The following is a 23,643-nucleotide window of genomic DNA, read 5'->3' as shown; positions in this document are numbered from 1 at the left end:
TTAACATTTTTAAATCAAGTTAATTGCAGGATTTGTTAAATTTAGATTTTGCTCAAATTGAGCTGTAATATTTCAATGATATTGATGTCTTGATTTTGTCCAAAGTAATGGTAAGCAAAATCAGGTAATGTAATCACAGTGATGCAGTATAGCTAAAGCTAGTCTGATTAATCAGGCTGTAATACACAATTAACTAGTATATATACAGCCTGAAACTAATMGCTGCAAAATTGTGTACGTGTTCCTTACAAGCCAGAATGTTGAATAAAATTACATTTAAAACTGCCGTCAACTGGTAGTGTCTTTCAGCTGCTGTAAAATATATGGTTTGGTTCAATAAAAAATATTCACACTAAAAAGGTGTTGATTGTTTTCCATCTTCCCCTGTTTCAGAATATACAATTTCCATTGTCATGGCATGCTTTGTTCAATAGCTATCGAGGAGAGAAAACCAAACATACAATATAAAACTCTCTCTCAATAGCTTTTGAACCAAGTATGCCATGACAATGAAAATGGTATATTCTGAAACAGGGGAAGCAATCGAGAATTTGTATTACTTTTTTTGTGGTGCAATTCACACATACAAGGTCTCGATTGTTCTCCTTCCCTGGTTTAGAATATACAAGTCATGTTAATTTTTATCAAAAGCTGTATCCTTTCTAGCCATGACACAATTTCATGCTACTGACGAGCGAAAACCGAATATCCTATGTAAAATGACTTTACCTAGGTGTCCAACCGAAGCATTTACACCGAGTGTACAAAACATTAAAAACCCTTCCTAATGTTGCGTTAGTAATGTTTTGCCTTCAGAACAGCCTCAATACCGGCTCTCTAAAAAAATACTTTCCTGAGGATATTTTGTCTCAAATTTCGAACAGGTTAAGGACGTTAGCTATAACGTTAGCTAGCTAGCTACTTAACTGATCGGCAAACTTCTGACTGTTAACGTTAGTTGTTAGCTACGTTAGCGTGCAATGCAAAATAAAAGACACGCTCGCTAGTTACTGAAACTTTGCTTTAACTAACACGTGAGTTGACATTTATTGGTCGCTCTTTCATTTCAGTCAGTGATCACACTAGCTAATAAAACAACAAGCAGCTAACAGTAGCTAGATAAAATCATCAATCCAAACATGTTTTGTTAGCGCGAGCCCTGACATCGCCAATGAGGATCGAGACTCGAGGCATGCCAACATTTCTGAAAATAAAGTGTCACGTAAACTTACGATGCACTTGCTTCATTGACATCCCAATTTGTCTATGCTGGTATTGCAAATTCCGTTGGTTAGGTACTGCGTCAACACCCAAGTCATACCTCCCCACCGCGGTCAGTACACAACACAACAAACACCCCCGTGACACAAACTACATCCCATCCAAATCCGTTTCTAGCTGCTTGGCCATTCTCTTTGGTTTAAAACAACCCAATGCACCAGTAAATAGCTATAGCTAACGCTAGCAACCTAGCTACTCTTTTCTGAGTTTGGTCAGAGATATTAGAAAAGGAGGAGATAAGAATACCAGCGGGAAATTACTTGAAAAACGTGTAACGCTCCGCCCAGCAGACTATCGACCAATCGCGTTCAGGTTGTCATGGTGCGTTACGCGTTTGCAAAAGCCAATCGTCAAACAATCCCTTCTAAAGGTGAGGGAATGYGTCGAGAAACCTGACTATTTTCCTCAAAAGTACGTAATATCACGATTTCAAAGCTATACGATATTACAGAGAACAAGTAAGTTATCCCACATCTCTGAAAATATGTGTAATGTTGTACTTCTTGTTCACGTGATTCATGCTAATGTTTTATTTTTTTGTTAGCGCCAAATTGACWRCCATTCACTCCTTGAAGGAGGGATCGCCTTGTCCCATAATCACCCAGAATGCACCGTGCGGCACATTGACGACGCATGGGCAACGTACACAATAGGCGGTAATACGATTCCKTTTGAGTTCTCCATCTCCTCAAAAGTATCTCTGGCTTGGTTATCGTACAGTGCAGTGGCTGTGCAGTGTAGGAGTTGAGAATGCTGGATTACCCAATCAAATATGACTGATTCACACAGTTCAGAACAATCGAAACTCGAAAATGCCTGCAGTCGACGCAGCATAGCATTAGTGGAAACCAAAACAAGAGGGACCTACCTAAATTTGTCAAATAGAAACTATATTTTGCAACAGACAATCTATTTATACACTAGATGACTAACAGGGAGCGCGGTTTTGAAGCCACCACGGCTGCATCTAGGCACTCCCCCACCATTGTAAAACATATTTTGAAAGCTATAGAAATGCATTTATTAATGTCATCATTTGTTTTTGCAGATTTTATTCTATCAAAGACACCTTAATGCAGGGATGGGCAATTGGCAGCCTGTGGCCAACAAAATTTAACTTACGGGGCTTTGACTGCATTGTGGGTATGGATGTGGGTACGCAGACCCACAAGCACTGTAGCCCCATCATAATGAGTTCAGATTTTTTTGTGGCCCCCACCCCAATACAAATCCCTACCTTAAAGTGGCAATATGGAACTTTTTGGGCAACCCGGRGAAAATCACATAGAAATGTGAGTTAGAAATCTATCAATCTACTTGAAAGCAAGTCTAAGAAGTAGTAGAGCTGTTCTATGTGCGCTCTTTCTATGCTTCCTGTTCTTAAGTTTTGTTTTTGCATTTTTTACTTTCGGTTTTGTACACCAACTTCAAACAGCAGAAATAACAATATTGTTGGTTATGGAAAATATATTTCACAGCAGTTTAGATGGTACAATGATTCTATACATTATACTATCTTACTTTGTCATATAAACTGAAATTAGGCAAACTATTAGAGTAAAAACAGAATCGGCATAATGAATACATAACTGAAGATCCTGTGTGTGTATGTGTTGTCATTGGAGCATGTGTCGTTTGTTTGGGGTGTGATAGCCAGAATTGTTTCGTCCTGAGCTCAGCAGTAAGTCTTTACCTACACATTCTGAAATTGCATTTTTGAATCCCCCAGCTTTATAATTTGAATGTGATACAAAACGAGGCAACCGTGTGCTTTTGGACCATGCGGATGCCTCCGAGCAGCGGGTAGGCTGTTTGGAGTGTTTATCCGACTGGATAAAAATATATATATATATATTATGTCCCCCCCACTTCTAAAACCATAGTCACGCCCCTGCCATTATCCCAACTGACAAATCGAGAAGATTTAAATACTGATAGTCTTTAGTTAAACTGCATTTTTCGTCCTCATGCATAATCCAACCCATTGGATTATGGATTGCACAACAATTGGTACRTTTTGAAGTAAGATGGCGCCGGAGAAGATGGCAGACGTTTTACGTGCCCCCAGCCGATTGTTTTTTTGTTCGCTTATTTGCGTTATTTGTAACTTTTTTTTTTTACGTATTTTGTACATAATGTTGCTGCTACCATCTCTTATGCCCAAAAATAACTTCTAGACATCAGGACTGAGATTACTCACCACGGACTAGCAGAATCCTCTTTTTCCTTTCACGACTCTGACGAGCCCAACGCGAAGGATACGCTGCTACCTCAGGATAGGCCTCGATCCCCGTGATCTGCGTGAAGAGAAGGCGGAGAAAGAGGGGCCGAAGGTCCGGCTGCCTTCTGAGAATTCGCAGGCGATCGAATAAACCTTCACTTCACTCCATTCTGCTAGCAAATGTGCAATCTTTGGACAATAAAATCGACGAGTTACGCGGAAGATTAAACTACCAATGGAACCTTAAAAACTGTAACATCTTATGCTATGGCTGAACGACAACAACATCAACATCGATGTTGATTATATGGTTATACGATGCACCAGCAGGATAGAACAGCGGCGTCTGGTAAGACAAGGGGCGGCGGTCTATGTATTTTTGTAAACAACAGCTGGTGCACGATATCTAAGGAAGTCTCGAGCTATTGCTCGCCTGATGTAGAGTTTCATGATAAGCTGTAGACCACTCTACCTACCGAGAGAGTTTTCATCTGTATTCTTTTCATCTGAGTTTTCAGCTGTTTACATACCAACAAAGTCAGAAGCTGGCACTAAGACAGCATTGAATGAGCTGTATTCCGCCATAGGCAAACAAGAAAATGCTCACCCAGAGGCGGCACTCCTAGTAGCCGGGGATTTTAATGCAGGGAAACTTAAATCCGTTTTACCAAATTTCTATCAGCCTGTTAAACGTGCAACCAGAGGAAAAATAACTCTGGACCACCTATACTCCACACACAGAGATGCATAGAAAGCTCTCCCTTGCCCTCCATTTGGCAAATCTGACCATAATTCTATCCTCCTGATTCCTGCTTACAAGGAAAAATTAAAGCAGGAAGCACCAGTGACTAGATCAATAAAAAAAGTAGTCAGATGAAGCAGATGCTAAGCTACAGGACTGTTTTGCTAGCACAGACTGGAATATGTTCCGGGATTGAGGATTACACCACATCAGTCATTGGCTTCATCAATAAGTGCCTCGATGATGTCGTCCCCACAGTGACCGTACGTACACACCCCAACCAGAAGCCATGGATTACAGGCAGCATCTGAGCTAAAGGCTAGAGCTGCCGCTTTCAAGAAGCGGGACACTAACCCGGAGCTTATAAGAAATCCCTCCGACGACCCATCAAACAGGCAAAGCGTCAATACAGGACTAAGATCGAATCGTACTACACCGGCTCTGACGCTCATTGAATGTGGCAGGGCTTGGGCTTGCAAACCATTTCAAACTACAAGGGGAAGTACAGCCGAGAGCTGCCCAGTGACACGAGCCTACCAGATGAGCTAAACTACTTCTATGCTCACTTCAAGGCAAATAACACTGAAACAGCACCACCTGTTCCGGAAGACTGTGTGATCACGCTCTCCACAGCCGATGTGAGTAAGACTTTTAAACAGGTCAACATTCACAAGGCCGCAGACATATTACCAGGACATGTACTGCGAGCATGCGCTGACCAACTGGCAAGTGTCTTCACTGACATTTTCAACCTCTCCCTGTCTGAGTCTGTATTACCAACATGTTTTAAGCAGACCACCATAGTGCCTGTGCCCAAGAACACTAAGGTAACCTGCCCTAAACGACTACCGACCCGTAGCACTCACGTCTGTAGCCATGAAGTGCATTGAAAGGCTGGTCATGGCTCACATCAACACCATCATCCCAGAAACTCTAGACCCACTCCAATTTGCATACCGCCCCAACAGATCCACAGATGATGCAATCTCCATTGCACTCCACACTGCCCTTTCCCACCTGGACAAAAGGAACACCTATGTGAGAATACTATTCATTGACTACAGCTCAGCATTCAACACCATAGTGCCCTCAAAGCTCATCAATAAGCTAAGGACCCTGTGACTAAACACCTCCCTCTGCGACTGGATCCTGGACTTCCAGACGGGCCYCCCCCAGGTGGTAAGGGTAGGTAACAACACATCTGCCACACTGATCCTCAAGACAAGGGCCCCTCAGGGGTGCGTTCTCAGTCCCCTCCTGTACTCCTTGTTRACTCATGACTGCACAGCCAGGCACGACTCCAACACCATCATTAAGTTTMCCGATAACACAACAGTGGTAGGCCTGATCAACGACAATGACGAGATAGCCTATAGGGAGGAGATCAAAGACCTGGCCATGTGGGTCAGGACAACAACCTCTCACTCAACATGATCAAGACAAAGGAGATGATTGTGGACTACAGGAAAAAGAGGACCGAGCACGCCCCCATTCTCATCGACGGGGCTGTAGTGAAGCAGGTTGAGAGCTTCAAGTTCCTTGGTGTCCACATCACCAACAAACTAACATGGTCCAAGCACACCAGGACAGTCGTGAAGAGGGCACAACAAAACATATTCCCCCTCAGGAGACTAAAAAGATTTGGCATGGGTCCTCAGATCCTCAAAAGGTTCTACAGCTGCACCATTGAGAACATCCTGACTGGTTGCATCACTGCCTGTTATGGCAACTGCTCGGCCTCTGACCGCAAGGCACTACAGAGGGTAGTGCGAACGGCCCAGTACCGCACTGGGGCCAAGCTTCCTGCCATCCAGGACCTCTATACCAGGCAGTGTCAGAGGAAGGCCCTAAAAATTGTCAAAGACTCCAGCCACCCTAGTCATAGACTGTTCTCTCTGCTACCGCATGGCAAGAGCTACCGGAGTGCCAAGTCTAGGTCCAAGAGGCTTATATGTAAACAGCTTCTACCCCCAAGCCATTAGACTCCTGAACATCTAGTCAAATGGCTACCCAGACTATTTGCAGTGCCCCCCATCCCCTCTTTACACCACTGCTACTCTCTGTTGTCATCTATGCATAGTCACTTTAATAACTCTACCTACATGTACATACTACCTCAAATAACCGGTGCCCCCGGACATTGACTCTGTATCGGTACCCCCCTGTATGTAGTCTTGCTATTGTTATTTCCCTGCTGCTCTTTAATTACTTGTTACTTTTATCTCTTATTCTTATCTGTATTTTTTGAAACTGCATTGTTCGTTAGGGGCTCGTAAGTAACCATTTCATTGTAAGGTCTACACCTGTTGTATTCGGCACATGTGACTAATAACATTTGATTCTATTTTTTTATTTGATTTTTGGAAACGTTGAACACTGAACTTCATTATTATTTTAAAAAGCTGGGTACGGCCCCTTGGATTCTTGAGAGTTATAGGCACTTGGTGTAGATCTGAAAGCATGGACAGGTATTAGCCATATGATGATAGTAGCTCCAATTTGCCCTCAGATAGGATAGGTGGACATACCCAGCCATCACCATTGTCTTAAAACGTCTTGAGATGTTTTGAGACATGCAATTGAGACTTCTCAAGACACGTCTCAAGATGTCTTAAGACAATAATTACCATGTCTTGAGACATTTTATCTGTGTCTTCAAGACATGTCTCAGACATTAATGTAAAATAGTGCTATGTCTTGAGATATTTTATTTCGGAATGTTTAACATTTCAACTTCATGGAACATTCTTTAGTCAACTGACACTTGATGCAAGACTCAAAAACAACATTCGGTCAAACCTGTAGGATTTAGCGACAAACAGTTTTTTTTTCAAGTTGATGTAAGCAAGCAAAGCATTTTAATATGTAGCCTAATGTATGTTATACAAAACTATATTTAGTCAATATGGAGAAATACTGTATGTTAATGACATTTTGTTTTAACATTAACAAATTAGATATTATGCTGACTCTGGTGAGCTAGCTAGCTAACAACTGTCATTAGCTAGTAATGTTTTTTAAAAACGATATAGTTCAATCTCTAAATGCCTGTTGTTACTTTTTTTCAGTTGCCCATGGGTATTTCCATCGAAAATGACCCATCATCACCAACATGTGATGTTCATATGAGCATGTTAAATTTCATAGATTTGATTTGTCTATAAGATTTTTGAGTTGCTTGCTGTTAAATCACAAATCACTTTAGGTAAACTATGGACTATCAGCAGTGGCGACCTGTCATTCAGGGCAGGTGGTGCAGAAAAAATAGCAAWWWWWWTWWATATATATCATTTTTTGTTGTTGCCTGTTTTACACGTTATTTTGGCATTAATATGTGTCACATATCAGTTTGCAAACAATGTTTAAAAAAATATTGAGTTAATAATGCAGCATACAAACATTGTCTCTTTTTTGCTTTCTTGAGTAAGGCAGCTCCAAAATGCAGGTGTTTCAGCCTAGCTCGGTGCTTTCTGTGGTGGTGGGGCAGCCAGGGGAATATATGGAGCGTAGGGGTTGATAATGTTCTCTAGTTGCYKRGTGATTGGCTCAGTGTTCTGTCACTCATGGGGACACAACTTCACCGCAAAATCTAAGGGGAGAGCTCGAAAATGCAAGCCACTTGGGTGCTGCCATAGAGTTACATTAGCCATCCAAGAAGGCTCAAGGTCATTGGCCACAGATAAAAGGACGTCAAATCACGTTATATCTACCGTAGCTTTGATTGAACTGATCATGTCAACATCATACTTTCAAATTCTTAGCTAGCAGGCTAGACAAGCAGTCTTCGTCATCAATCACGTCGACAATCTACTGGCAAATCCTTGTCATATGAGGAGAAATTATAGGTAAAACATATCGGTGCTCATCAGCAATTGGACATAATTAAACAACCAGTTGGAAATCAGAAATTCAACAATGATTCAACAACAACTGCTATTCAGTGGAGTGGGTGTGTGGTCCAAGTCTGGGTTTAAGGGTCTATTTTCCAAGCTTAAAGGGATAAACATTCATGCTGTCAATCCAGCATGACTTCTACCACATTCAAAACAACTGGAAACTCGGAACTGGGAAATCTCAGACTTCAGTGAGTAAAGACAACTGGGAACTCTGAAAAAACGAGCTCCGACTGGGAAATATGTTTTAGCGGTCATCCAACTCGGAATTCCAAATCGGGAACTCAGGCCTCTTTCTCAAGCTCCGACCTGAAGATCACTGACGTCATGATTCGATTTTGTTTTTTTCAGAGTTCCTAYTTGTCTTGAAAGCACCCCAAATCCAGAGAATAACGGACTTTGATGCCAAAGTTTGATGACAAAATTTGCCCACGAAACACCGCTGCGCCACCTTCCTGTTCAAGTGAGCACAGCACAACAAGGTGAGTCCAAAAATGTCTTGTATGCTGCTGCATAAAATATGTAATATGCCAGAGTAATATGCCAGTATACTGTAACTAAGAAAGTAATACTAAGTGTATGTTGTGTAGTAAGCTGTTGGTGGTACACATGTAACCTATAGCCTGTTTTAGAGAAATATCCTCATTGAATATTTTTAAGAGCTTTCATTGTCTTTTTCGGGAAAAAATTTAAATTACGCATTGCCGCTTATCCGCTCGTCATCTCCTTATGCCATAGTTTGTACATCTCAATTGTCAGTAAAAACCACATTTGTTTAAGCAAGTCAGCTATATCAGCAAAAAAAAAATTACAGCAATAAATTAGGCTGAATGAACTGTTTCGCTGCCAGACAAGGCTCTGCTGATAGCAAGCCAACGCCCCCTTTGGCCGCCTTTCCTTCCAGTTATCTGCTGCCATTGACTGGATCGGATTTAAAAAATCACTGAAGTTGGAGACTTATATCTCCCTCACTAAATTTAAGCGTCAGCTGTCAGAGCAGCTTACCGATCACTGCAGCTGTACACAGCCCATCTGTAAATAGCCCATCCAACCAACTACCTACCTCATCCCCATATTTGTTTTTGTTTTTCTGCTCTTTTGCACACCAGTATTTCTACTTGCACATCCTCATCTGCACATATATCACTCCAGTGTAAATTGCTAAATTGTAATTACTTCACCACTATTGTCTTATTTATTGCCTTACCTCCTTACTGCATTTGCACACACAGTATACAGATTTTTCTATTGTGTTATTGACTGTACGTTTGTTTATCCCATGTGTAATTCMGTGTTGTTTTTGTCGCAGTCGGTGTTGTTTTTATCTTGGCCAGGTCGCAGTTGTAAATGAGAACTTCTCAACTGGCCTACCTGGTTAAATAAAGGTGAAATAAAAATAAAAAGGTYTAGCAGTGGTAAGGATTCACTCCATGGTGCTGAAAAGACAGATCTGCTGTTGGGACAGCTTTATGTAGGCCATAACAGTTTGTGGGCACCGTTTGACACCGTTAAAGTGCAATTAATGTATTGCTTAGTGTTGTGTAGTGGCTTTGCTGGCATACATCTAAACAATTTTTGGGGGAGTTTGCCCAACCAATATTTGCATGCTAAAATCGCCACTGACTATCAGTGAATTAAACAATGGCTGGATCTCAAAAGTCTAAACTCTTACATTTATTTTTCTACTACATCATTCTGAAAAAAGATAAAAGTGAAATCAATTCCCGCTCTTTTCTATTCATTAATTGAGTTTGAGTTTTCAAACAGGCCTATCCAGCCAGACAATGTTCAGATGAGGAAGAGGTTAGGAGAGGAAGCCACTCTAATATTCGATTAAGGCAGCCCCCCCCCCGCCCCCCCCTCCTCTCTGATTCAGAGGTGTTGGGTTAAATGCGGAAGACACATTTCAGTTGAAGGCATTCAGTTGTACTGACTAGGTACCCCTTTCCCTTACTATTGATGCTGCTGTCACAAAGTAAACACAGCCATGTGACAATTCGGAGCTGGTGCAAAGTTTGACGCATCCTCTAGTCTTGTAAATGTCCCACCACAAGCCCGAGCTGGTATTTACCAGTAGCCAGCCAACCTGCATGCATGTATACTTGCCTTCTCCATTGTGAAGTGTGAACCCATTAAATCCTCTCTGGGAACGTACTGTATGTGCAGCGTGAATCTGCATTTGCATTATCATACGAGCTTCCCTGTTTCAATTTAGGATTTACTGAAACATCTGCGCGTGAGATATGCCATCCAGAAGCGAAAGTTTGGTAATACTCTATGCCAAGTGAATCGTATTCTGCGGGTTTTATTTTTTGTCAGATCATTTATCATATCTCAAGCCGATAAATTGCATCACCCCAGGAATTTTGGAGGGTCATGTCTTAGACGGGATACATATTTTGTCAAATTGACATCAAAAGTAGATTTTTAAACCCTTTTCTTAAAGAACCTTAACCTAATTGTCATAACCTGCTACGTTAATTATCCTAACCTGCAGCGTAAATTCTCCTAAACCTCTTCGAAAAGTCAAAAACCYTTTTGGGAGCACATGAATGCGGATCTAGGTAAACTAGTACTTACCATAAGGTAGAATGTTTTAGCAGTGGTTGTTTTGTTATCATTCACCACACTCGATCTAGCACGAGAGGAGAGAAAGTAACGTTTATTTTACGCTTTAGTGAGTCCAGTTGTTTAGATAATTCTAGAACAATATGGGAAGCACAGCAAATGACTCCAAGAAGAGAGACATGAAGATGACACATAGAAAGAAGAGGACGCTTCGATTGAACATGCCTGTAAGTTTTTGTCCTCATAAATATTAATTGAGGCTCATATTTTTAGGGAGAAATTACTACCCTATTATATTTATGCTCGATCGCGCGTGCTCTGAAGTTGGGCATGTATAGATGTGGGCGGGGTTGTGGTGTGTTTCCTTCAATTACAGATACTGTTCTCTACGATGTCTCGTTTGAATGTGTATAGAATATAATCTGCAGTGAACAATATCTGGCTTAGAATCTGTGGCATATACATTGCCTGGCATATAATCTGTGGCATATGTCATACAGAAAATGGATAGTGTTACAACACAGTTGTATCACCATATTTCTGGTTTATAAGAAAAACATGTTTTATTGTTACATACACCAAGCCTGCTTTTTCATTGAGTTTCCCGGCTTCTTTATGTACAGTGTAGGTTACATCACATGAACCATATTTAATGAGTATATCCATGAAAATAAATGTACATTTTACAGCATGCACAAAGCCTTTGTTTATTTTCAGGGTCATTATAATAACTCATGTATAGACATCATGACATAACTCGGTAGTATACTCATACATTTTGTTAAACCAGCTTATAGACATCATGACATAACTCGGTAGTATACTCATTACATTTGTTAAACCAGCTTACAGACATCATGACATAAACTCGGTAGTATACTCATACATTTTGTTAAACCAGCTTACAGACATCATGACATAACTCGGTAGTATACTCAAACATTATTGTTAAACCAGTTTATAGACATCATGACATAACTCTGTAGTATACTCATACATTTTGTTAAACCAGCTTACAGACATCATGACATAACTCGGTAGTATACTCATACATTTTGTTAAACCAGCTTATAGACATCATGACATAACTCGGTAGTATACTCATACATTTTGTTAAACCAGCTTACAGACATCATGACATAACTCGGTAGTATACTCATACATTTTGTTAAACCAGCTTAAGACATCATGACATAACTCGGTAGTATACTCATACATTTTGTTAAACCAGTTTTATAGACATCATGACATAACTCGGTAGTATACTCATACATTTTGTTAAACCAGCTTATAGACATCATGACATAACTCGGTAGTATACTCATACATTTTGTTAAAACAGCTTATAGAACATCATGACATAACTCGGTAGTATACTCATACATTTTGTTAAACCAGTTATAGACATCATGACATAACTCGTAGTATACTCATACATTTTGTTAAACCAGTTTATAGACATCATGACATAAGTCGTAGTATACTCATACATTTTGTTAAACCAGTTTATAGACATCATGACATAACTCGGTAGTATACTCATACATTTTGTTAAACCAGCTTTCTCTTCCCTTCGGCTGTATGTAAAGAGTGTAAAATCTGTATTCCATTTGAGGTCAGCAGTCATCATGAGTCATTCCATGTGAGTAGCTATCAGCGAAGACCAAAGGCACAGCACGTCAATCCTGTAATTATACCATTACTGCTGATGTGATGTGACAGGTGATTATGGTTAGTAGAGGAAACACTAGGGATCAAGTTTCATGATGTGAATACTAACAGACAATCGATATTATTACTCACATCTTTATGTATACACACACACGCACTTACTTACGCTAAGTCACTATCATCAGTAATATTGCTGTTATGCAAAATCTCAGCCCTTTAAAAGAYAGGTGACCTTCAAATCTGTGATACTGATGTTAAGGCAAATTCAAGTCATGGAACATTCTGTGACGCACCCAGGCCGTTCCTCATGGATCTCCAAACTCACCATGCATTATAAAGGAAGTGGTCACAGATAGCCGTTAACCAATGACTTGCTCGGCATCCATCTGCACTCCCTCAACAATATTTTATTATTGGAGCAAAAGAGCAGAAGGCCTGATTCCAATTTGACGAGGCTCTCTCCTCCCTCTGCCCTTGTGGCCTGTTTCTCTGTGATCTGAAATGATTGTCTCAGTAGAACTACAGTGTAATTCATGTACAGTAATGCTGTACCAAGCTCTCCAGAGGGCTAGTTAGATGGAGTTATAATACAACCACCCCACTCCTTTCCAGTCCATATGAGGAGGCAGTATAGGAGGAGGGAAGAGGGCTAGTTATTGGATTAGGGAAGAGCGATTGGATTGGAATTCAGCCATGTGCTTCAGCTTTTCTTCTTCTTAGGTTGTTTCTGGACAGGGCCTATATGTGCTCCAGATCACCGACCTTTGGCCATACCCTTCAGACAAGCTTGATGAGGTCTACAGGTACTTGTGATTTCATTGGTCAGCAATTATTGGTGAAGAGACAATGGATGCTTCCACCATTTTAATCAATCATCTTCCTATGTGCCACTATGCTGTTTTGATGACATGCCAAGATATATCTACGAAACCAAATGTCCTACATTCGTGGAAACAGTAAGAAGATCTGCCCCGTTCTCATGGACATGGGAAATGGTTTCCTATGTGTTTTTTGTTTACTAACAACAACAGACCATCATCCTCCATTTGAGCAGGTCTGCCTGCGTATCCCCATATCCACACTTATATGCTAGGTCTACTTATTATGTTGACCAAACAAATGCAGTAGCATTGATTTTTAAGAAGTTACACATTGATTTAGTGATTCACTGTTACTTTAGGTTACCTGCCTCAAATTGACTCTAATGCCATTAAGGCTGCTTGACACAAAAGACAATGTCGCTCTTGGGTTTATGTCTTTTGTACAGTGTAGGTGTAAAGAATTCCCTTCTTTTTCTATCGTGCATATTCTGGGCAATCAGGCATTATACGTGACATCAGAACTGCTTAGTGGACAGTGGATCACCACACAGTGAAATCTATCTTACAATGGAACATGGTTTATTTTCTTTTTGTTTTCAGCTGCTGGTGATTTTAAGATAGGATCAGGCAGGGAAAGGGTTATATTTCTTAATATAAACTAGCTGGTTCGAGCCCTGAATGCTGATTGGTTGACAGCCGTGGTATATTTAAGCAATAAGGCAGGAGGGGGTGTGGTATACGGCCAATATACCACAGCTAAAGGCTGTTCTTAAGCACGACGCAACGCGGAGTGCCTGGATACAGCCCTTAGCCGTGGTATATTGGCCATATATCACAAAACCCCGAGGTGCCTTATTGCTATTATTAACTGGTTACCAATGTAATTAGAGCATTAAAAATACATGTTTCGACATACCCGTAGTATACGGTCTGATATACCACAGCTGTCAGCCAATCAGCATTCAGGGCTTGAACGACCCAGTTTATAATAGACCGTATACCATGGGTATGACAAAACATTTATTTTTATTGCTCTAATTACATTGTTAACAAGTTTATAATAGCAATAAGGTTTGTGGTATATGCCAATATACCGCGTTGCATCGTGCATTACAACAGCCCTTAGCTGTGGTATATTGGCCGTATACCACACCTCCCCAGGCCTTATTGCTTAATTAAATGTGTATTGATATGGCTTTGCACAGTGCTGATGTATTTCTGGAGTGGAGTAGCCTAGTTGTTTGGAAGAAGCATGGGTTATCTCCAATGCGTCTGGGTTGGTCAACTATCAATGTCTAGGCTACTATTGACAGACTGATAATGTAAGCCTTGTGAACGTTAGGAGACAACATTTTACATTATAGCCTGGGTATACAGTACCAGTCAAAAGTATGGACACACCTCCTCATTCAAGTATTTTTGTTTATTTTTACTTGAGATTAGTAGCCACCCTTTGCCTTGATGTCACGACTTCAACCGAGGCAGGCTCTCCTTCCCGTTCGGGTGGCGCTCGGCGGTCGTCGTCACCGGCCTACTAGCTGCCACTGACTCTTTTTCCTCCCCCTCCTTATGTGTTTATTTGTATCACCTGTGTTCAGTTAATTGTTAATTAGTGTGGCTTTATTAGTCAGCCAGCCCGTACGCTTCTTTGTGCGGGATTGTTTCATTGTGGCTTTTGGATTTCGGGAGTGGATGTTATTATTGTGGACTGGGTTTGTTTATCGTGTCGTTGGACCGTTGTGTGTGACACCCAGTACGTCCGTGTTGGACATTGCGTTTGCAAGTTGAGTATTAAAAGACTCAACATATTGAAGCTCTGCTGTTCCTGCGTCTGACTTCGCACCTCCCGACACTCAGAGCGTTACACTTGATGACAGCTTTGCACACTCTTGGCATTTTGACTGTACATTTTGATGTGCATTCCTCCTTTTGCTCCTTTTAACATGTTTTCAATATTCTATTTGTTCTAATAGAATGAACTCAAGTCTGCATGAATGTACACATTTGCGTCTCTTATGATACACTTCTCTCAGTCATGGCCATTTCCATGTAAATGGACCCATGAGCAACAACGTGAAGTTCATAGGAGCATGTCAAATTGGGTGTCAAATGAATGCTAAGAGTCTATATTTTTGTGAAATTAAGGCATATATACATTTCCCACTATTTTCCCTCATAAAAATGTGAAGRAAGTAAAGGCTTTGATTTCTGGTCAAACAGATGGAAGGGGGTCTTATAAAACAACTACCAGAGAGTCTTAAAATGTATTAGAAATATATGAAAACACAGCCATGTTCAAGTGAAGACCCCTGCCAACTATACTGAACAAAATATCAATGCAACATGCAACAATTTCAACGATTTTACTGAGTTACAGTTCATATAAAGAAGTCAAGTCAACTGAAATAAATAAATTAGGCTCTAATCTATGGATTTCACATGACTGGGCAGGGGCGCAGCATGGGTAGGTCTGGGAGGGCATAGGCCTACCCACTTGGGAGCCAGGCCAACCCACTGGGGAGGGGCTTTATTACAGACAGAAATACTCCTCAGCACCCCCCCATCTCAGACGATCCCACAGGTGAAGAAGACGGATTTGGAGGTCCTTGGCTGGCGGGGTTACACATGGTCTGCGGTTGTGAGGCCGGTTGGATGTACTGCCAAATTCTGTAAAACAACGTTGGAGGCAGCTTATGGTAGAGAAATTAACATTTAATCCTCTGGCAACAGCTCTGGTGGACATTCCTGCAGTCAGCATGCCAATTGCACGCTCCCTCAAAACTTGGCATTGTGTTGGTGGCAAAACTGCACATTTTAGAGTGGCCTTTTATTGTCCACAGCACAAGGTGCACCTGTGTAATGATCACGCTGTTTAATCAGCTTCTTGATATGCCACACCTGCCAGGTGGATGGATTATCTTGGCAAAGGAGAAATGCTCATTAACAGGGATGTAAACACATTTGTGTCACGAACGTCGTAGAGGAGACCAAGGCGCAGCGTGATTAATATACATCTTCCTTTTAATAAATAAGAAGACTGAACAAACTATACAAAATAACAACACGACCGTGACCGCTAAATGACACGAGTGCAGACATGCAACATCACATAGACAATAACCCACAAACCAAAATGGCAACCTAAATAGGATCCCCAATCAGAGACAACGATAAACAGCTGCCTCTGATTGGGAYCCAATCCAGGCCACCATAGACCTACATATGCCTAGACTACACACACACACCTAGACATACAAAAAACATAGACAATACAAAACAATCATATCCAGCCTCGTCACACCCTGACCTGACCAAAATAATACAGAAAACATAGAATACTAAGGTCAGGGCGTGACAATTTGTGCACGAAAATTGAGAGAAACAAGCTTTTTGTSCTTATGGAACATTTCTGGGATCTTTTATTTCAGCTCATGAAACATGGGACCAACACTTTACATGATGCGTTTATATTTTTGTTTTGTATATAATATCTGTGGACTATTTGCTACATTGTGAAGTGTGATTGACTAATGGTTTTAAAATACTTTTGAATAATTTGAGGCGAGGTTAGTTCACTTCAAACTGTTCGGAGGTTAAACAATTGGGAATTCATTAATGGCCGTTACCCACAATAAACAAAGGTGGCTGTTTGAACTTGAAGGGCTTGACGGACAAAATGCATTGTCCAGAGCCATCTGTTTCTTCTTACCAATATCTTCCAAATTGGCAAGTGAGTTGGGATTGAAAGAAAGAGCCTCTTTCTCAGAGAATGACTCATCTAGACTGGCAAATGAAAGGGTTTGTTAAAAAAAAAAACAGAGGAACTCAAAAGTATAGAACCAGGGCATAATTGAAAGCCAATGATGGAATGGAGTTGCAGCGGTTTATTTTTCCCCCATTTTGTATATGAAGACATTTTCCTTCAATAGCTACAGCTCATGGACATAAAAGGGGCTGCGAGTTTTTCATTTGACGATCCCAAATCACTCAACTGGTTTGATCTTATCCACCAAAACTTTATGGAAGCATCCATAAAGTCTTCAAAAACCCTACATAGTTGCTTCACAAATAATTCATAAATACAGTCATACTTTGTGAAGGGTGATTTAAAAGGTTCTTATTTGGCAAATGTGGCATAATCCTTTTTCCAACCTTAGCATGATATTTGTTTATGAATAATTTCTGAAGCATATTATAGAGGCCCCTTAAAGGCTTTACAGAGGCGTCATTAAAAATGCCTTAAAAAGTTATGTTTCATTTGAAGTTGGACCATTTATTTTAGCTGTCATCCCCAGGGTTTGTTCGACCCYCTTATGTCGCTCCAATCAGCTGTATCTTTGCCCCTCACTATCTCTCACTATGGTTACTGACTGATGACTCTCTTCTTGACCTTTGACCCAACTAGGTCATCAGAGACATCCTTGCCATCCAGGCGGCTGGYTTTACAGGTGTTGGCCCAAGTACTGATATAGGACCAGCTTATCTGTAACCTAGTTCATATGCAGGTAATATGGAAAAATTACCTTGGATCTGCTCTTAGTGGGCAACTTGTCGAATACTGACTCAGCTTTTTGTACAGTGAACCCCTGCTTGGAGATAGCAAGCTTTTTACTTTCACTGGCAACAAATCCGGACGTCCAACCGAAGGAAAAGGAGTTCAAAGCATGGGAGTATGATGCAGGTATGATGCATTTCATTGCCTTGGACTTTATAGCATTTTGGTGCTAATGTGGTTGGAATTCTCCACCATCCACCTGTCACAATCAAAAGCCAGCCCATCCATGAGCTTTGATAGGACAAAAAAGCCCAACCTGGAGTCTGTGCTGTCATGAGACCAAACCAAATGTAAAAAGGCAGTCCATTACTGATCCAGAACTTTTCAAAAAGTATTCTTTTGGAGCGGTTTGATGCCCTAGAGCACCCTTGGTCAGCCATTTATCCATTAGCTCAGTCATCCCACTACACTCAAAAAGAGAGGAGAGACTGAATAGGACAGAGGAACAAGGATTGATGTAGGGGAAGGAGGATGAGGATGACTAAATCTTGCTTTATTTAGACAGCCGCCCACAGCGACGCCCCACTGACCTCCATTTTCTCTCTCTCTAAATCAATTTCAATTTAAGGGGCTTTATTGGCATGGGAAACGTGTTTACATTGCCAAAGCAAGTGAAAAACAGTTGAAGTCGGAAGTTTACATACACCTTAGCCAAATACATTTAAACTCAGTTTTTCCATAATTCCTGACATTTAATCCTAGTAAAAATTCCCTGTCTTAGGTCAGATAGGATCACCACTTTATTTTAAGAATGTGAAATGTCAGAATAATAGTAGAGAGAATGATTTATTTCAGCTTTTATTTCTTTCATCACATTCCCAGTGGGTCAGAAGTTGACATACACTCAATTAGTATTTGGTAGCATTGCCTTTAAATTGTTTCACCTGGGTCAAACGTTTCGGGAGCCTTCCACAAGCTTCCCACAATAAGTTGGGTGAATTTTGGCCCATTCCTCCTGACAGACTTGTGTTAAACGAGTCAGGTTTGTAGGCCTCCTTGCTCGCACAAGCTTTTTCAGTTCTGCCCACAAATGTTCTATAGGATTGAGGTCAGGGCTATGGTGATGGCCACTCCAATACCTTGACTTTGTTGTCCTTAAGTCATTTTGACACAACTTTGGAAGTATGCTTGTGGTCATTATCCATTTGGAAGACCCATTTGCGACCAAGCTTTAACTTCCTGACTGATGTCTTGAGATGTTGCTTCAATACATCCACATAATTGTCCTACCTCATGATGCCATCTATTTTGTGAAGTGCACCAGTCCCTCTTGCAGCAAAGCACCCCCACAACATGATGCTGCCATCCCCGTGCTTCACGGTTGGGATGGTGTTCTTCGGCTTGCAAGCCTCCCCCTTTTTCCTCCAAACATAACCATGGTCATAATGGCCAAACAGTTTTATTTTTGTTTCATCAGACCAGAGGACACTTCTACAAAAAGTATGATCTTTGTCCCCATGTGCAGTTGCAAACCATAGTCTGTCTTTTTTATGGCAGTTTTGGAGCAGTGGCATTTTCCTTGCTGAGCGGCCTTTCAGGTTATGTCGATATAGGACTCGTTTTACTGTGGATATAGATACTTTTGTACCTGTTTCCTCCAGCATCTTCACAAGGTCCTTTTGCTGTTGTTCTGGGATTGATGTCCTTCTGATTAAATTATATTTTCACAGAACCGCTTGTTGCAATTCCGATGAGGCTCTCTTGTTCAGATATTGGTAAGTGGACTGGAGTCAGGGCATGAAAGGGATAACGAATCCAATTGTATGTGTCATCTGTTTTCGGCAAAGTAATTGCGCACCCAACTCACTCAGGTGCTTCGCTATATCACATTTGACATTGTCCATAAGCTTGAGTTCATTTGCACATAAAAAAATCATACAATGATGGAAAGACCTGTGTGTTGTCCTTGTTAATGCAGACAGAGAAGAGCTCTAACTTCTTAATCATAGCCTCAATGTTGTCCCGCACATTGAATATAAACTCATCAAAAAAATAAATGTTCTTTTTTTAGGACCCTGTTTTTCAAAGATAATTCGTAAAAATCTAAATAACTTCACAGATCTTCATTGTAAAGGGTTTAAACACTGTTTCCAATGCTTTTTCAATGAACCATAAACAACTAATGAACATTCACCTGTGGAACGGTCGTTAAGACACTAACAGCTTACAGACGGTAGGCAATTAAGGTCACAGTTATGAAAACTTAGGACACTAAAGAGGCCTTTCTACTGACTCTGAAAAACACCAAAAGAAAGATGCCCATGGTCCCTGCTCATCTGCGTGAATGTGCCTTAGGCATGCTGCAAGGAGGCATGAGGACTGCAGATGTGAGATGCCTAAGACAGTGCTACAGGGACAGCTGATCGTCCTTGCAGTGGCAGACCACGTGTAACAACACCTGCACAGGATTGGAACATCCAAACATCACCTGCAACAACGTTGCCTATGGGCACAAACCCACCGTCGCTGGACCAGACAGGACTGGCAAAAAMTGCTCTTCACTGAAGAGTCACGGTTTTGTCTCACCAGGGGTGATGGTTGGATTCGCGTTTATCGTAGAAGGAATGAGCATTACACCGAGGCCTGTACTCTGGAGCGGGATCGATTTGGAGGTGGAGGGTCCGTCATGGTCTGGGGCGGTGTGTCACAGCATCATTGGACTGAGCCTTGTTGTCATTGCAGGCAATCTCAATGCTACAGGAAAGACATCCTCCTCCCTCATGTGGTACCCTTCCTGCAGGCTCATCCTTACATTTACATTTACATTTAAGTCATTTAGCAGACGCTCTTTCCAGAGCGCTTACAAATTGGAAAGTTCATACATATTCATCCTGACATGACCCTCCAGCATGACAATGCCACCAGCCATACTGCTCGTTCTGTGTGTGATTTCCTGCAAGACAGGTATGTCAGTGTTCTTCTATGGCCAGTGAAGAGCCCGATATATCCCATTGAGCACGTCTGGGACCTGTTGGATCGGAGGGTGAGGGCTAGGGACATTCCCCCCAGAAATGTCACATCTCATCTTATCTACCAACATAGACAGGGCTCTAACTCCTCTAGCCCCACAATGAAATAGGGTGCAGGCCAGGCAGCAGGCTGTTAGCCAACCTGCCAGCTTAGTGGAGTCTGCCAATAGCACAGTCAGTGTAGCCAGCTCAGCCATACCCATTGAGACTGTGTCTGTGCCTCGACCTAGGTTGGGCAAAACTAAACATGGCGGTGTTCGCCTTAGCAATCTTATTAGGATAAAGACCTCCTCCATTCCTGCCATCATTGAAAGAGATCGTGATACCTCACATCTCAAAATAGGGTTACTTAATGTTAGATCCCTCACTTCAAAGGCAGTCATAGTCATGAACTAATCACTGATCATAATCTTGATGTGATTGGCCTGACTGAAACATGGCTTAAGCCTGATGAATTTACTGTGTTAAATGAGGCCTCACCTCCTTGGTTACACTAGTGACCATATCCCCCGTGCATCCCGCAAAGGCGGAGGTGTTGCTAACATTTACGATAGCAAATTTCAATTTACCAAAAAAAAAATGGCGTTTTCGTCTTTGGCTTCTAGTCATGAAATCTATGCAGCCTACTCAATCACTTTTTATAGCTACTGTTTACAGGCCTCCTGGGCCATATACAGCGTTCCTCTCTGAGTTTCCTGAATTCCTATCAGACCTTGTAGTCATAGCAGATCATATTCTAATTTTTGGTGATTTTAATATTCACATGGAGAAGTCCACAGACCCACTCCCAAAAGTCTTCGGGAGCCATTATCGACTCAGTGGGTTTTGTCAACAGTGTCTCTGGACCTACTCACTGCCACAGTCATACCTGGACCTAGTTTTGTCCCATGGAATAAATGTTGTAGATCTTAATGTTTTTCCACATAATCCTGGACTATCGGACCACCATTTTATTACGTTTGCAATCGCAACAAATAATCTGCTCAGACCCCAACCAAGGAGCATCAAAAGTCGTGCTATAAATTCTCAGACAACACAAAATTCCTTGATGCCCTTCCAGACTCCTTCTGCCTACCCAAGGACGTCAGAGGACAAAAATCAGTTAACCACCTAACTGAGGAACTCAATTTAACTCTGCCGCAAACCCTAGATGCAGTTGCACCCCTAAAAACGAAAAACATTTGTCATAAGAAATTAGCGTCCTGGTATACAGAAAATACCCGAGCTTTGAAGCAAGCTTCCAGGAAATTGGACGGAATGGCGTCACACCAAACTGGAAGTCTTCCGACTAGCTTGGAAAGACAGTACCGTGCAGTACCGAAGAGCCCTCACTGCTGCTCGCTCATCCTACTTCTCCAACTTAATCGAGGAAAATAAGAACATGCCAAAATTTTTTTTTGATACTGTTGCGAAACTAACTAAAAAGCAGCATTCCCCAAAGAGAGGATGGCTTCACTTCAGCAGTAATAAATTCATGAACTTCTTTGAGGAAAAGATCATGACCATTAGAAAGCAAATTACGGACTCCTCTTTGAATCTGCGTATTCCTCCAGGGCTTAGCTGTCCTGGATCTGCACAGCTCTGCGAGGGCCTGGGATCGGGAGAGACACTTAAGTGTTTTTAGTACTCTACTCTTGCACAATGATGAAAATAATCATGGCCTCTAAACCTTCAAGCTGCATACTGGATCCTATTCCTACTAAACTGCTGAAGGAGCTGCTTCCTGTGCTTGGCCCTCCTATGTTGAACATAATAAACAGCTCTCTATCCACCGGATGTGTACCAAACTCACTAAAAGTGGCAGTGATAAAGCCTCTCTTGAAAAAGCCAAACCTTGACCGGAAAATATAAAAAACTATCGGCCTATATCGAATCTTCCATTCCTCTCAAAGATTTTAGAAAAAGTGTTGCGCAGCAACTCACTGCCTTTCTGAAGACAAATAATGTATCGAAATGCTTCAGTCTGGTTTTAGACCCCATCATAGCACTGAGACTGCACTTGTGAAGGTGGTAAATGACCTTTTAAGTGGCGTCAGACGAGGCTCTGCATCTGTGTCCTCGTGCTACTAGACTTAGTGCTGCCTTTGACACCATCGATCACCACATTCTTTTTGGAGAGACTGGAAACCCAATTGGTCTACAGCGGACAAGTTGCTGGCCTGGTTTAGATCTTACTGTCGGAAAGATATCAGTTTGTCTCTGGAATGGTCTGTCCTCTGACAATCAACTGTACATTTCGGTGTTCCCCAAGGTTCCGTTTTAGGACCACTATTGTTTTCACTATATAGTTTTACCTCTTGGGGATGTTCATTCGAAAACATAATGTTAACTTTCACTGCTATGCGGATGACACACAGCTGTACATTCAATGAAACATGGTGAAGCCCCAAAAATTGCCCTCGCTAGAAGCCTGTGTTTCAGACACTAAGGAAGTGGATGGCTGAAACTTTCTACTTTTAACTCGGACAAAACAGAGATGCTTGTTCTAGTCCCAAGAAACAAAGAGATCTTCTGTTAAATCTGACATCATCTTGATGGTGTTGTAAAGTCGTCTCAAATAAAACTGTGAAGACCTCGGCGTTACTCTTGACCCTGATCTCTCTTTGACGAACTAATCAAGACTGTTTCAAGGACAGCTTTTTCCATCTACGTAACATTGCTAAATCAGAAATTTTCTGTCCAAAAATGATGCAGAAAAATTAATCCATGCATTTGTTACTTCTAGGTTAGACTACTGCAATGCTCTACTTTCCGGCTACCGCGGATAAAGCACTAAATAAACTTCAGTTAGTGCTAATACGGCTGCTAGAATCCTGACTAGAACCAAGAAATTTGATCATATTACTCCAGTGCTAGCTTCCCTACACTGGCTTCCTGTTAAGGCAAGGCTGATTTCAAGGTTTTACTGTTACCTTATAAAGC

The 23,643-nt window shown here is 41.4% G+C and overlaps 1 protein-coding gene across 1 annotated transcript in view; it reads right to left on the bottom strand.

Annotated features, from left to right (window-relative positions):
- The window catches only part of LOC111972798 (polypeptide N-acetylgalactosaminyltransferase 11), a 45,345-nt gene extending 43,830 nt beyond the window's left edge, over window positions 1–1,515 (bottom strand). The window contains exon 1 of the mRNA XM_023999876.2: window positions 1,233–1,515. The gene's annotated coding sequence lies outside the window, so the exon portion shown is untranslated. The remainder of the gene's footprint in view (window positions 1–1,232) is intronic.
- Between the last annotated feature and the right edge of the window lie 22,128 nt (window positions 1,516–23,643).

This window comes from Salvelinus sp. IW2-2015, linkage group LG14 (assembly GCF_002910315.2).
Source record: "Salvelinus sp. IW2-2015 linkage group LG14, ASM291031v2, whole genome shotgun sequence".
Classification (NCBI taxonomy): Eukaryota; Metazoa; Chordata; class Actinopteri; order Salmoniformes; family Salmonidae; genus Salvelinus; species Salvelinus sp. IW2-2015.
Note: the sequence above shows the minus strand (reverse complement) of the source record. Positions and strands in the feature narration are given on the sequence as shown.